Below are 14,985 nucleotides of genomic sequence, written 5' to 3'. Positions count from 1 at the left end.
TTGGGGACACTGAGTCAGCTGATCAAGGTGACAAAGTTGGGGCTCTTACCCAAGCATCGCCACTTCTTATCCTTACTACACTTCTGGGCAAACCAGGTACCATGGCCTGTGGCTGTAGTCCCATCACTCGGGAGGATGCTGAGGTTGGAGAATGCTGAGTTTGAGATCAGCATGGACCATATAGCGAAAGCTTGTTAAGGGATGGGGTGAGGGTTGAGGCACAGAGAAAGAGGAAGGGAATGGAGAAAGATGGAGAACAAATAGATTAAGAAAAAGAGAGAGGGAAGGAAGAAGGAGGAGGAAGAAGAAGAAGAGAGAAAAAGAGAAAGAAAGCAGGGGGAGAGAGAGAGGTAGAGAGAGAGACAGAGACAGAGAGACAGAGACAGAGAGAGAGACAGAGAGAGAGAGAGAAAGGAAGAAGGAAAGTGGGCAGGCAGAAGACAGATAAGAGGAGAGGTAGAGATGTAGAGAGACTGACTCCCGCCCTGGGTGGAGCCAGCCTCTCTGGAGCACCATCTGACACACTGGGTGCAATGTTCTAGCCCTGCTGTTGTGCTGAGATGGAGGCTTTGAGAACTTGGTGTCAGAAGAATGCATTTGGCAAGTCAGGACAGGTCCAATTCCTTTAGCCAAACCCCATTCCCTGCCTAATAAGGAAGACAGAGCACTCTCCGGTTCTACCTGGGATTCTGCCGAGCAGTGACCACACAGAGGAGAGAAGCCAGTATCCCTGGGTTCTGCCTGAAACACCCATAGCCACACCAGGCGTCACTTTAGGTTACTGCCAGGACACACAGGAAATCCAGCTCAACTTTCCAAGGGCCTGTTATAACCCAGGCTGGCAGATGCTTTAATAAAGCAGAGAGGCCTCTGCCTACCTCTAAATTGCACTCTTGAACTTGTGTGTGTGTAGGGGTGTGTGTGTGTCTGTGTCTATGTGTATCTGTGTCTATGTGTGTGTGTGAGTGTGTGTAGACAGAGTAAAGGTCGCACAAGCGGATGCCTCCAATGAGGACTTCATGAAAAGAGGCAGCATTTTAAATGAGCCTTTAAAGCTAGGTTGCTTTATCTCTGGTTTTGTTTTGAGGCAGGCTCTCCCTTTGTAGCCCTGCCTGGCCTAAAAGTCATAGAGATTTGCCTGCTTCTGACTTCCTAAAGCTGGGATTACAGGCGTGTGCTGCCACACCTGGCTTGCCATTAAAGTTTCATCTCTATAGCAACCCCTGGCCTTTTGCTTCAGCTTGTGATGGAGTAACAAATGCCTCTACCCTTAGTCCAGCACTCAAAAAGCTGAGGCAAAGCTAGGCGTGGTCACACCCACACCCACACACCCACACACACCTTTAATCCTAACACTCAGCAGACAGAGGCAGGTGGATCTCTGATAGATCTCTGTGAATTCAAGGCTAGCCTGTTCTATACAGTGAGTTGCATGATGGCCAGAGCTACATAGTGAGACCATGCCTTAAAACTACAATAAATCAATCAATTAATCAATCAGTCAATCAATCAATCAAACACAGACGGATAGCTGAGGCAGGAAGATTGAAAGTGTGAAGCTAGAAAAATGAACAAACAACAACAACAAAACAAAACAACAATGACCCCAAACATCTGTTGCCAAACACTGACAATCCAGCCTGGTAAAGTGGCTCGGCTGGTAAAGGTGCTTGCCGCTAAGACTGATCATCCGAGTTCTATACCCGGGACCCACAGTGAGACTGGAGAGAATGGACTCTTGCAAGTTGTTCTTTGACTACATGTGTGTCATGGCATGCACCCCCATTCACACACTTCCATACACATGCACACTAAATAAATAATAAAGTTTTAAATGTGATACAAATAAATAGAAAAGAAAAACAGGTGTTATTAAAAAAAAAAAAAGCCAGTGCTGGCCTGGTTCCTCACTGGAGTCATATCCCGGGTCAGGGTCGGGAGGCATGCGTGCATCCTGCACTGCACATGGTGCTATTGCTGGATTGAGGGTTTAAAGATTGGAATTCTGCTAGGAAATGCGCAGAAATCTCTAGAAAAGAGGAAACTGCAAATAAGAGCATCACTTTTCAGAGTAGAGGACGGGACTCCGTGCGGCTGCACAAAGAGCCACAGTAAAGCTGTAAACTGAGCACTTCACGGGTCCCACAAGGAGCAGGACATTCTAGAGTCGGAACTATCCAGTGTTGAGGACCTACTATGGAGACCCCATGGAGCTTATGCCTTTGATGCAAACTGAGCTGTCCCCAGAGTGAGGGCCAATCCGGGTAAGGCACAGTGGGATTTGAAGCCAGGCTTCAAATGGTGCAAGCAGGCTGCCTGGTAACCTAGGTGCCTATGAAAAGAAAGGCCAGTGCTAAAGGGAGATGACACTGCAGAGAGAGTCAGCATTGAGAAGTCCAGGATGGATTGATCACCCAGTCTGAAATCCTACACATGTCAGGAACCAGAAAGCAGGACCCTTCGCCCAGAGCAACACCAGGAGGAAGGAGCCCGGGGATAGGAGAGATGACAGAACTGTCCATAGAGATACATGAAGCCATTGCTATGGTGTTGAAAGATTTAAAGGAAAAGATGATCGTCATGATGAAGAAAGAAACGGAAGGTGAAATTCATCTTTGCTCCTCCTCAGACTCCTCATCAGAAACTATGGAAGCCAGGAGAAGATGAGACCTCTCCAAAATGCTGCAAGAAACATACTGTGGACAGCATCCAAGGTTGGACGATGAATGGGAATAGAAGCCTTTTCCAGAAAAAAACAAAAGCTGAGGTCAAGTGTGGTGTCAAACACCTTTAATTCCAACATGGAGGCAGGCAGACCTCCGTGAGTTTCCAGACAGCCTGGTCTACAGAGTGAGTTCCAGTATAGCTGGGGCTCTGTACAGAGAACCTGTCTCAAAACAAACAAACAAACAATAAGCATGTCTGTCACAGAAAACCTGTCACTCAGAAACAAGAAAGGGAATTGTCTAAGAAACCAAAGTGACTTGGAGCAGAAAGTCAAAAGGATACAAAAGAATAACTCAGGTCAAAGATAGCAAATTTGAGTTAATACTGAGTGGGCGAGTGGGGGGGGTGTTTAAGCTCTAAAATGGTAAGTATTGCAAGTCAAAATAATAACAGTGCCCAGCAGAGGGTTACAATGTATCTAAAAGCAAAATGTATTACAACAGTCCGGAAGATCAGATTTCCGGTGGTGCAGGGCCACTGCAAGTTTCCTTCTTACAGAAGGACTTTTATTATGTTCTGAAGCCACCCTGGGACTCTGTGGCTTGATCTGCCCTCAAATTGCTGTAATCCTCCTGCCTCAGCCCCCTTGGTGCTGGGATTAGCATGCCTACCTTCTGGGGTTTGTTTGTTTTGCACTGGTTTAACTGTGCTTCTCATTATTGGCTCGCCCTGCGTTGAGTTTTTAAAACCCGGGTGGTTCCATTTTAGTAAGTTATGTGTCTCCAGAAATGCGTTCACTTTTCTAAAGTTCTCAATTTATTAGCATCCTGCTGCTCCCGAGCCTAAGCTTGTTCCATTATCATCTGTGGCAGTGGGTTTGTGCTACAATTTAGATAAAGCCAACTGTTTCTTAGGCGTCCTTTCACAGAGTAGTTTCAAAGCAGTGTGTGTCACAAGCAAGATTTTGCTAAATGTTTAGAAACATTGGCTGCTTGCTCTCCTCTTCCCTATTCCTCCTCCCTCCTGCCCCTCTTCTCCTTTCTTCCTCCTCCCACTCCTCCTCCTGCTCCTCCCCTCTCCCCCCAGCTCCTCCTCCTTCTCGCTGAGAAAGTGGTGTGGGAATGCCAAGTGCCATCATTCTCCCATGGGTCACTTACCTGCTAGATCACCTCACTGTCACTGTCATGACCAAGCCCTTAAAGCAAGCACTTTTTTTGGTTTGGTTTTGTCTTGAGACAGGGTTTCCCTGTGTAGCCCTGGCTGTCCTAAACTTACTCTGTAGACCAGACTGGCCTTGAACTCAGAGATCCAACTGCCTCTGCCTCCAAAGTGCTGGGATTAAAGACATTTGTCACCATAATTTTTTTTTGTCACCATAATTTTTTTGTCACCATAATTTTTTTTAACTAAATGGAATTTGTTTGTGACAGTCTCCGGCAGTCCAAGCTGACTTTGAACTTACCATGTAGTCGAGGATGACACACTCCTTGACCCTTCTGCTTCTGACTGCCAGGTTACAGGCCTGAATCACCAAACCTGACATGCTATTTTTAATAATTAATCCAAAAAAGGCCAGCAAAGAGAAGACAGGGGACAAAGAAGAGATAACTGGACAGAAGACACCAAGCGAAAGGGCTTAAACCCTGCCAGACCAGTGACAGTGCCAAACGTACTATTGAGCTAGGGATATGGTCCAGTTGGTAGAGAGCTTTGCCCGACATGTATGAAGCTCTGGGTTTGATCCTGGCACCACAGAAAACTAGATGCGGTGGCATGCGCCTGCAGTCCCAGCACTGGGGAGGCTGAGGCAGGAGGAGCTGGAGTTCGAGATCATTCTCAGCTACATAATGGGTTCTGGGCTAGCCTGAGCTACAAAAGACCCTAGCTCAGCAAGCCAGCCACACATAAAGACCCTGTAAATTGTATGCACAGTCCTATTTAAAGGTAGTGTTTATTATACTGAATTAAAGGAGGGGAAAACCTACTTGTACAGTTTATAAGAGAACTATCGGGCTGGTGAGATGGCTCAGTGGGTAAGAGCACCCGACTGCTCTTCCGAAGGTCAGGAGTTCAAATCCCAGCAACCACATGGTGGCTCACAACCATCCGATCACGAGATCTGACTCCCTCTTCTGGAGTGTCTGAAGACAACTACATAGTGTACTTACATATAATAAATAAATAAATCTTTAAAAAAAAAAAAAAAAAAAAAAGAGAACTATCAGGTATGTGGCTCATACCTGTAATCCTAGGACATGAGAGGCTGAGGCACGCGGGGGGTGGGGAGGTGGTCACAAAGAGTTGTAGGCTAGTTCAAGATGTCTCAAAAATAAATCCTAAGGCTAAGAAAAAATTAATTTTCTTCAAATTTACTCATTTTATGCATATGAATGTTTTGCCTGCATGTATATCTGTGTACCATATACGTGCCTGGTACCTGAGGAGGTCAGAGGTATTAGATGTCTTTGAACCAGAAATACAGTTGGTTGTGAGCCAGTGTGGGTATTAGAGCCTAAACCCAGATCCTCTACAAGAACAATAAGTAAGCAGGGCGGTGGTGGTGCACGCCTTTAATTCCAGCACTTGGGAGGCAGAGGCAGGAGGATTTCTGAGTTTGAGGCCAGCCTGGTCTATAGAGTGAGTTCCAGGATAGCCAGGGCTACACAGAGAAACCCTGTCTCAAAAAACAAAAACAAACAAACAAACAAAAAAGAACAACAAGTGTCTTAACCACTGAGCAATCTCGCCAGCCCTAAGAAAATTATTCTAAATATATAAAGACACAGAAAAGTTAAATGGACAAAATGCCTGACATGGAGAAAATACGCACGAAAAGAAAGCCAGAGAGACTGTGTGTGTTGATGTCTCCTCGACCTCAGAGCAATTATCAGAGACTAGTAGGGACATTTATCAGAGAGAAAGAGGTCAGTGAGCAGAGACACTCCTGATGCATCTGAGCCTCACAGACAAGCTCCACGCGAGAGTAAAGACGACACACCCGAAGGGAGAAGCTAATGAAGCCATCACGCACTCTGGAAATTTCCACGCTCATCAGCGATGACACAGGTGGAAGCCAAAGATTGAACAGCATCACTCAGCTGGACCTCAATGTCACAGTGAACACCCTGCCCACCTGCAAAGATGGTCACCTCAAGAGAACACAGGACATTCAAAGGCAGTGTGGTAATACAAGCCCCCAGCAATTTCAAAGACCAAAATCAGGGCCTGATTCTGGAGCGAAATGAGGAGACCCGCCTGTTCCAGTGGATTAAGGAGTGGAAAGCATGAACATGTACACTCCGTCCCTGAGTCCCGAGGCTGCTGACAGGTGGCCAGGGTGGCTCCTACAGTGACCTGGAGTCCTCACAGCTTTTGAGACAGCCATGTGTCACAAGGGACTCCAGGCCAGTGCAGTGTGTCACCTGCCTGGGGAGGAGCAGATAGTAATGGCTTGGGTAAGAAGTAGGCTTGTATGTCACCCATCCCCTGGGTGTCTCCCACTCCTGGCTCTCCTCGATGTGACCCAGAGTGACTCCCTGAGCCAAAGCGTGTTCTCAGCCCACCTTCATCTCCTGCTGGAAAGATTACTCTGAGATGAGGGCTCCATCCAGTAGCCTTCCATGTCACCTCTGGCTTCTCCCTGAGTTTCCAAAAAGGTCAGGAAATCTCTCAGGGTCAGAGAGATGGCTTAAACAGGGGTAAAGGTACGTGCCATCAAGTCTGATGACCTGAGTTCAATCCCTAGGAACAAACGATGGGATGGGAGATGAGAACCAACTCCCACAAGTTGCCCTCTGACCACCACAAGCGTGCCTTGGTCTACGCACACCCACGTGCACATATAGAAATAAACACATAAAGTGACTGTAAAAACAGAAATGACGCTCTCTGAGTGCACAGCCAAGCCACCAAAAGGTGGGGCAGTACAGCAACCTAGGGACACATAAGAGTCAGCAGTGACAAAGGAAAGATAGCAAGGTCTTAGACACCTCCTCTGTCCCTGGCTCTCAGCTTTCTTTCTGTTTCGTGTATCTTATCACGTACACGGAGAATCCACGTGGTGGTGGGACTCACAGCTCAGCTATGAGCCCACCCCTCTGTGGTGACAACTTTCTTGTTGATTCAAGCATGTCCTAGAATCCAGTGGACATTGCCACCTCTTTATCAGCCCTGGCATGTCCAGCATGGTTCACGCTCTGCTCCTCCCCCAGTTTGGTCTACCATCGCCCTCCCCCTTTTCCCCCCTTTTTTATTAGATATTTTCTTTATTTACATTTCAAATTTTATCCCTTTTCCTCATTTCCCCTCTGAAAACCTCTCATCCCATCCCCCCTCCCCCTGCTCACCAACCCACCCACTCCCACTTCCCTATCCTGGCATTCCCCTACACTGGGGAATCAAGCATTTACAAGGCCAAGGGCTTCTCTTCTCATTGATGTCCCACAAGGCCATCCTCTGCAACATATGCGACTGAAGCCTTGAGTCCCTCCTTGTATACTCTTTAGTTGGTGGTTTAGTCCCTGGGAGCTCTGGGGGTACTGGTTGGTCATATTGTTGTTCCTCCTATGGGACTGCAAACCCCTTCAGCTCCTTGGGTCCTGCCTTTAAAAAGCCACATCAAGCCTCTGTACGAGAGCAGTTAAAAGCTCCTGCTTGTCCATCCTTATCCCGCCTCCCAGCTTATGGGGCTCAGACCAAGTGGAGCCTCTGCCAGGAAGCCTCCCCAGATATACCAGCCCGTATCTGCATGCCTACACCAGCATAGTGACCACTGGCTTAGCCTTTTGTCGCCAACTCAAGGCTGGGGTCGCTCTTCAGGTCCCTGTCATTCCCCAGCACAGCACCTGCCACTCTGCGTGACTGGCTGTCCTAGTTAGCTTTCTGTTGCTGGGAGCAACACATTGACCGAAGCCGACTTGGAGAGGAAAGGGTTAATCTTAGCTTACAGGGTCCAGTCCATCCATCATTGGGGAGGCCAGGGTAGGAGCTCGGGGCAAGAGCTTGAAGCAGGGACTGTGGAGGGGTGCTGCTTACTTGTTTGCTCCCCACTGTCTTGCCTGCTCACCCTACTTTCTTATATAAGCTGGGTCCGCCTGCCCAGAGATGACATTCATTGCCCACAGAGGGCTGGGCACTCTCACATCAACCAAAATGGCCCCATGCCACAGACATGCCACAGGCCAATATAAGGAAGCAATTCCTCAGTTGAAGTTCCTCTTCCCATTGTGACTCCTGTTTGTGTCAAACTGTCACAAACTGGCACTAACTAACAAAACCAACCAGTACCCCAGCTCTCGGTGAACAGTGGCATAGCAAATAACAAGGAACATAAATATATATCACTTTGTATCTGTCGTGCTCTGCTGCAAGCACCTGACAACGAATGGCCCACCAGGCACGTACTTGCTGAGAACACACAGCAAAAAAAAAAAAAAAAAAAAAAAAGGGGGGGGGGCAGAGCCAAGATTTAAACCCAAGCAAAGCAGCTTCGGGGTTTACAGTCCCAGGCAGGCACCACGCCTGGCTGTGGAAGAATGAACATCGGAAGCAGAAACCAAGACACAAGTGAATGAACAGACAGGCAAGAATCTGATGAATGAATGCCCGGCCTGCCATCCTGATACCGAGACCAGTCTGCCGTCTTCACAGACACCTGGCAGCGGCTCTGACAAACACGCCCCAGTTACTTTCCATCTGGTGCCTCTTGGCAAGTTTTAGCTGGTGCAGAGAGAGTTGCCCTTCACCGGATTCTTTTACAGGCACCAACCAAACCCTCTCCTCTCCCACATTCCTCCATATATTCCCCTGAACACTGAGTACCAGGACTGTGGGGTCACTGAGTTTCAGAGCTGGAAGGAATAGATGTCCAGTCCACTTGTCTATGTTCCATACATGGGAAACCTGAGACTCAGAGGGGGCAAGCAACTCACCCAAGGCCACACAGCAAATTACTGCCAGGGTTAGGGTGGGCTCAGACTCCTGCCATCCATGTTCCTTTTCCTTCATAAGCACAGCAGCACAGCAGGGACCTTATCCAGGTCTGTGAAACAGAACATACATGACAGATCCACCATGTGATGTCACTCGGCTATTACTGTCACTTTAGGGAGGCTGGAAAGAACTCTTGAGGTGGTCTCAATCCCCCTCTCACATTTCCGAGACTCCCCCTTATAGACCTTCTCCCCCACAGGAGAGTCTCTGGCAGGCTGGGGCCACAGTGAACCCTGCATGCCTGCAGATGGCTGTAGGGCTATGGGGGCACACATTCCTGTCCCTTGAAAACCATCAGAGTCCCCTCTAAGCTCTGAACTGGGTGGGTCATGAGTCGGCTTCCAGATGCTGCTATGAGGAACACCAAGGAGGCAAGGCAGGTTGTTCAGGGCCCACTGTCAGAATTCACAGAAAGCCCGGGCTGTGGGTCGCCAGTCCACAGGGGTTGACATTCTCGAATTAGTGACTCACAGGTAGGGGCGCTGGAAAGAAGAGACAGGACGGACAGACACAGACGGCAGGCACAGACTGGAAGGTCCAGCCAGGGCCAGGCAGAGCCTCCCACTAAGCAGCCTTGTAACCCCCTTCACAACTTTTACAGGCGGCCAAGCAGTACAGAACAGGGAGGCACTCACTCACTCACTCACGTCTGTGTTTCCACAGAGGACATAGCCAGCTGCGGTTAGGCTCCCTCAGCCCTTCAAAGGCAAATGACACAGAGGGGGAGGGACAGGAGAAAAAGAGTGCTGGCTAGGGGCTGGTGGTGACTGAGGCTTGGGGTGGGGGGCTGGGGACCTGGGTGACAGTCATGGGCACTAGGATCTTGCAGGGGCCAGGTGTCCCCTGTAGCAGCCGGCAGCCAGGTCCACTGGTGTTTGACTGGGCGCTGTTAACACAGCCCTGGTACTGTATTGGGCCTAGTGACACTGGGGAGGCAGGCTCTGTTGCAGGACAGAGCATATTCCAGGCGGGGCAGGGAGGGGTGGACATGCAACAGGCTAAGCCCAGCATCCGGCCATGGCTCGCCCCACTTATCCTGTCCCAGGACTGAGCATGACACAAGGCTTGCCAGAGGGGGGGACAGTGAAGTCCTTATTCCTTATAAAGTGAGAACTGCGTGCTGAACCCGTCCCAGCTTGGTGGCTCGGCTCATTCATAGCAAAGGCATCTCTTTCAGCCCTTTTCAGCAAAGCCTTTCTCCACAGTAGAGGTGACATCATCTTTTGGTAAACACCGCCTTGAGGTCAATTTCCTTTGAACTTTCTGCTTCTGTTTAATCTGCCGAGCTTTGGGGAGCCGGGGTGGTGGTGGTGGCTGGCAACCCAGAGAAGGGCAAAGGTCCCCGGCTGAATCACAAGCCCAGCCAAGTTCAACTCCTGTCTGACGCTGCCACTCTCTGGCTGCTGAGGCTTGACCCATGCAGGCTGTGTCTTGAGAGTTTGTCTTGTGAAGTCACCGTTGTGGAAAGGAACCTGGAGAATGCAAAACCCTGCACCCTCCAATCCCAAGGACTTAGCAAAAGGCTCCTATGTGTCAGGTACCACACTGGTATAATGCGCATGCTCAGATTTACACATCTGCCATGTATGCACACATACACGGTGGCGCATGAACATATGTGCACATAAAACACACATACACACGCAGAGAGAGAGAGAGAGAGAGAGAGAGAGAGAGAGAGAGAGAGAGAGAGAGAGAGAGAGAGAGAGAGAGAGAGAGAATGCTGCAATCTGGTGGACAGGGCACTTTTGCACTCTCAAGTCAAATGTGTCCATAAACTAAGAATAAAGCCATTGGGATTGGTGCTAAGCTGAGGTCTGAGCTCAGCAGTAGAGGCCTGGGCTGGGTCTCAGAGCTCAGCACTTGCCTAGCATGTGTAAGTGCGAGAGTTCGGGTCCCAGCACTGAAAAGGCAAGTCTGCAATGGAGATTTCCGCTAGTGGGAAGCAGGCAGAGCAGATAGGATGTTCCAACGGAGGAAGAGCTGATGGGACAGGAAGTGGGAAGGTGGCCGATGAGAGCTATGCCCCAGAGCCCCAGGCTTCTCCCTGGTCAGTGAGAAAAATCCCTCTGCTCAACACAGTCACGGCAGAGCTGTAGGCAGCAGGACACAGAGCCAGGAGCTGACCAGTATGAACGGGTGGCTTCGAGGGCAAACATCATGAAATGGTACCACTTTAACTAATTTGGAGCTGTGACACTGTCATCCCTGGTTATGGTGTGGACAAAAGGCCACAAACACATCTGAAGTCAGTCTATCTGACAGTTGTTTGCTGAGATCTGATGAGCTCTAGCACTGGTTAGTTTCTGTGACTTAAAATACTTCAGTACAAGCCAGGCATGGTGGCGCACACCTTTAATCCCAGCACTTGGGAGGCAGAGGCAGGCGGATTTCTGGGTTCGAGGCCAGCCTGGTCTATAGAGTGAGTTCTGGGACAGCCAGGGCTATACAGAGAAACCCTGTCTCAGAAAAAAAAACCCAAACAAACAAACAAACAAACAAAAAAACTTCAGTACAAGTCATTGGCCAGCCTTCCCACAGCAGGCCAACTTTCGTCTGGCTCACTCCCGCAAGGCATGGCACCCATGAAGTTGCCGGAGAATAAGGAATCCACAGCTGTGACAATCCACATCCTTTAACTTCTGGGGCAGAAGAAAATGCAGGTCCTCAAACCAGGTACCTTTTCTCTCACAAAAAAAATATGTCTAGTGGGCAGGCCTTGGCCAACAGTGACCTGTCACCTGACCTTGTATCAAGCATCAAGAATGGTGGCCAATTGCTCCTAGAAATATGAATATCAGGACTGACAGCTCTGGGAATATATAAAGCAAAGAGAAGAGGAGGAGAGTGGGAAGGAGGAAGAAAAGGAGGAGGAGGGGTGAGCAGGGAAGGGGATGAGTAGGGAGGAAGAGTGAATGGGGAGGACGATGAGAGGGAAAGAGTGCAAGTAGAGAGAAGGGTAAGTGGGGAGGAGGGGGAATAGGGAGGAGAGGTGAATGTGGAGGAGGGTGAGTGGAGAGGAGGGTGAAGAAGGAGGAAGATGAGTGGGGAGGAGGATGAGTGGAGAGGAGGGTGAGTGTGGAGGAGGGTGAGTGAGGAGGAGGGTGAGTGGAGAGGAGGGTGAGTAAGGAGGAAGGTAAGTGGGGAGGAGGATGAGTGGAGAGGAGGGTGAGTGTGGAGGAGGGTGAGTGAGGAGGAGGGCGAATGGGGAGGAGGGTAAGTGGGGAGGAGGGTGAGTAGAGAAGAGGGTGAGTATGGAGGAGGGTGAGGAAGAGGACAAGTAGTGCTACATCTCCTGCAGAAGCTTCCAATGTGATGCTGTCTTTCATGAATGCCAAGTTTGAGCCATTTCTACCCTTTTGTTTTCTTTAAGACATAACGGGTTTAGTGGAAGGATGATTTAGATAACTCAAGTGTCTCTCTACAAAAAGCTGAATTAGGGGGATGAAGCTAGAAACGGTTCCCTGTCCTCTATTTAGTTTCTTGAAACTAGAGTTAAGCATCTCACACCATCCCCTGGGCTCACAGAAGGAAAGAGACAGGGAGGGACGGGAGGGAAAGCAAGGTGAGCGTCCCTAAGCATCTCTGGCTCCTGTCTTGTGCCCCGTAGTGCTCAGCCCAGGTTACCAGAGGCATCCAGGATTTCAGATGCTGATGATGTAAGACAGCGTGGGATCTGCATACAACGGTGCCAATGACAGTACAGGAAAGGTTCTAGGCTGGACTCACAGTCCAGTCGGCTCCAGAACTGACCAGGGCCGGGCAGCAGGACTCCAGAAGCGAGAGAGCTCACTCCTCCTGGCACTGGAGATCCCTATCTAGATTAGCTCCCTCTCTGCTCACAGCCTTAGTGTTCTGGGCTGTGAAATGGGACAATATAAGCACCGAGCAAGATGAGACCTACAAAGACCCCCCCACCCAAGGCAGTTCTCAAGGGTGCAGAGGTTCACTGGATCCCCCAGCATCTGGGAAAACTCCTCAGGTACCATCAACAGTCTTAGGAGACAGGTGCAAACAGGTCTCTGGGGAACAGTGGTGGCCCGCAGCGGGAATTCTAAATGCAGGTAAGCCCAGGCTGTCTAGGTGCTGGGTGGTGCAGGCAACCCCTCCCTTAGAAAGAGAGTCACTTTAAACAAGGGCCAACCACACACTTAGCCACTTCATGCTCCATTACCACCTACCTCAGTTGACTAGAGCGATGCAGCCAAGCCTTGGGTTAAATAAAGGTTACCAGGAAATCCAGGGCTCACACTCCATTAGAAACCCAGCGGGCAGCAGAACCATTAGAGACCTGTTAAAGGAAGCCAGAACCAGGCTGTCACTGATCCAAGACATTCCACTGAGAATGCCTTCAGACCAAAGACGCGGAGATGGACAGCCCCAGGGAGCACCTGGGCAGCCATATTTACTGCTGCGTAACAAGATGCAATGGGAACGAACGGACGTCGGAGCTGGTTGAGAGTGGAGTGGGGTGTGTGCCCGGGATCACAGCACTCAGGAGGCTGAGGCAGGAGGATTGTGAGTCCAGAGCCTGGCTATATAGCAAGGCCCAGTCAGAAAGGGAAGGAATGGAGGTGGGAGGATGGGGAGGGGAGGGGAAGCAAAAGGGAAGAAAGGGAAATGGGTGGGGGGGAGAGGACTGAGATTCTGCTAGGACTGCGGCTTCTAATGCCCCGTTTGAATATGGCAGGCTGGCCTGGGCTCTGCCTACCTCTCTGGCGTTCCCTATGCGAAGTTTAATAAAGCTGGTTGTTGGGGTGACATGGAGCCCAGGTTTCTTGAAGGGAACCTTGAAGTTGCAGCTCCCCTGAGGCCACCGTGACAAGCTGGAGATCCGACGGTGTCACATTTGTTGACCTATGGCCACGAGGGAGAAGATACCTCAGAGCAAAGACAGGCAAAGGGAGGTGTTCAAGAATGTGGGAGGGAATTCAGTCATGCTGGTGTCAAGCAGAGCCCCGGGTAAAGGGCTCGTTACAATCTACATCTCAGTGTGCATCCAAAGTCCGGTTTCCTTCAAAAACCACGGTTAAGATGGTGTCCAAAGAGCCCTTCCTGAACCACTGCCCTAGGGCTCGAAATCAGTGGCAGCAGGGACCCTCAGGGCCTCCCTCATCTTCAGAGACTCCTGGACACAAGCCACTGGCTACCAATCAATGAGGAGACATTTCTCAGTGAGTGTGACAGATGTCACCCACAAACATGGGTGGCCATAATATCTCAGGCTAAGCTATGTCCTGGATATCCATTGTAACCTTGAGGTTGGTTTCTATTCGAGTCTGTCATTTCAGACTGGCCAATGACTGGGTAGAGTGGCACTTTCCCCACCCAAGGGAGTTGTTTGTTTTAGTTGTTTTATCGTTTCATGTATATGGGTCTGTGCACCATCTGCATGCCTAGTGCTCGCAGCAGGTCAGGAGAGGGCATGGGATCCCTTGGATCTGGAGTTTGGATGGTTGTAAGCCACCACCCAAGTGCTGGGAATTGAACTTTGGTCCCCTGCAAGAGCATCCAGTGCACTAACCACTGAGCCACTGCTCCGGCCTCACCTCGGGTGAGTTCTGACATTCTCCTATTGAATGAGGAGCATTTCTAAAGCACTTACACAGAGCCTGGCAAACAGTCAAAGTGCATGATAATTCAATGTAATTTTATGATACGTACAAGATACATGAATACAAGCATAACAGACAACCACGTCCTAATGTAATTTCCGTGAGCAGTAATGGAAGTAATATGTTGTGGTTAATACATGAAAGGAGAAAGGCTCTTGTCGCCCTCTCCTCAGCTTCCATTCTGCAGGAACGGGGACTGGATGACGGTGTCTGAGGATGTGGCTCCTCTCTTAGTCAGGGTTTCTATTCCTGCGCAAACATCATGACAGCAGTTGGAGAGGAAAGGATTTATTCAGCTTACATTTCCACATTGCTGTTCATCACAGAAAGAAGTCAGGACTGGAACTCAAGCAGGTCAGGGAGCAGGAGCCGATGCAGAGGCCATGGAGGGATGTTCTTTACTGGCTTGTTTCCCCTGGCTTGCTCAGCCTGCTCTCTTATGGTTCTATCCCAAGACTACCAGCCCAGAGATGGTCCCACCCACAAGGGGCCTTTCCCCCTTGATCACTAATTGAGAAAATGCCTTACAGTTGGATCTCATGGAGGCATTTCCTCAACTGAAGCTCCTGTCTCTGTGATAACTCCAGCTGTGTCAAGTTGACACAAAACTAGCCAGTACAGCTCCTTAGAGCGCTTGCTAAGCTTGCACGAGGCCCTGGGGTCAGTCTTCAGCACGGAATGTCTTCAGCACGGCATGGCAGTACACACCTGT

The 14,985-nt window shown here is 49.7% G+C and overlaps 1 protein-coding gene across 1 annotated transcript in view; it reads right to left on the bottom strand.

Annotated features, from left to right (window-relative positions):
* Positions 1-14,682, bottom strand: part of Iffo2 (intermediate filament family orphan 2) — an 89,835-nt gene extending 75,153 nt beyond the window's left edge. Inside the window, exons 1-4 of the mRNA NM_183148.3 lie at positions 14,575-14,682; positions 13,370-13,539; positions 12,840-12,949; positions 8,598-8,707 (exon numbers count right to left, since the gene is read on the bottom strand). The gene's annotated coding sequence lies outside the window, so the exon portion shown is untranslated. The remainder of the gene's footprint in view (positions 1-8,597; positions 8,708-12,839; positions 12,950-13,369; positions 13,540-14,574) is intronic.
* Between the last annotated feature and the right edge of the window lie 303 nt (positions 14,683-14,985).

Source organism: Mus musculus, chromosome 4, assembly GCF_000001635.26.
Source record: "Mus musculus strain C57BL/6J chromosome 4, GRCm38.p6 C57BL/6J".
NCBI classification, from domain to species: Eukaryota; Metazoa; Chordata; class Mammalia; order Rodentia; family Muridae; genus Mus; species Mus musculus.
The sequence above is the reverse complement of the archived record's forward strand: the minus strand, read 5'-3'. Positions and strand labels throughout refer to the sequence as shown.